We start from the raw sequence: 527 nt of genomic DNA, 5'->3' as shown, positions 1-527 counted from the left end.
GGCAGCCCCTGCTGCAGCCCCTGCTGCAGCCCCTGCTGCTGCTGCTGCTGCTGCTGCTGCAGGCGCGCAGCAGCGTCGGGGGCGCCGAGGATGCAGAGGGCGTCGAGCAGCAGCAGCTGGTAGCCGCGCGGCAGCTCGCTGGGCAGCTTGTTGCTGCGGATGCAGTGCGCGAAAAGTCGCAAGTAAGGCAGCAGCATTCCCGACAGCAGCGCGTCGGCCTCGGGGTGTCTGGACTGCTGCGCAAGGCGCGCGAAGGAGGCGAAGAGCTCGAGCTGTACGTACACCGCGCGGCTCCAGCCGTGGACCTCCCGCGCCAGCTGCTCCTCCCCCGCTGCTGCTGCCGCTGCTGCTGCTGCTTCCGACGTCAGCAGCCGGCTTATGCACTGCTGCAGGTCCTTCAGGATGTGGCACACCGCGCTCCGCATCACCTCCACGCTGCTGCTGCTGCTGCTGCTGCTGCTTGCTGCTGCGGCCGCGGCCAGCGCGGGCACTTCGCCCGAGGCCGCCGCCTCGTACAGCCCCGGGCC

This window comes from Eimeria tenella, genomic scaffold (assembly GCF_000499545.2).
Source record: "Eimeria tenella Houghton genomic scaffold, Eth_scaff3008, whole genome shotgun sequence".
Taxonomy (NCBI): Eukaryota; Apicomplexa; class Conoidasida; order Eucoccidiorida; family Eimeriidae; genus Eimeria; species Eimeria tenella.
This window is presented reverse-complemented; position numbering follows the sequence as displayed.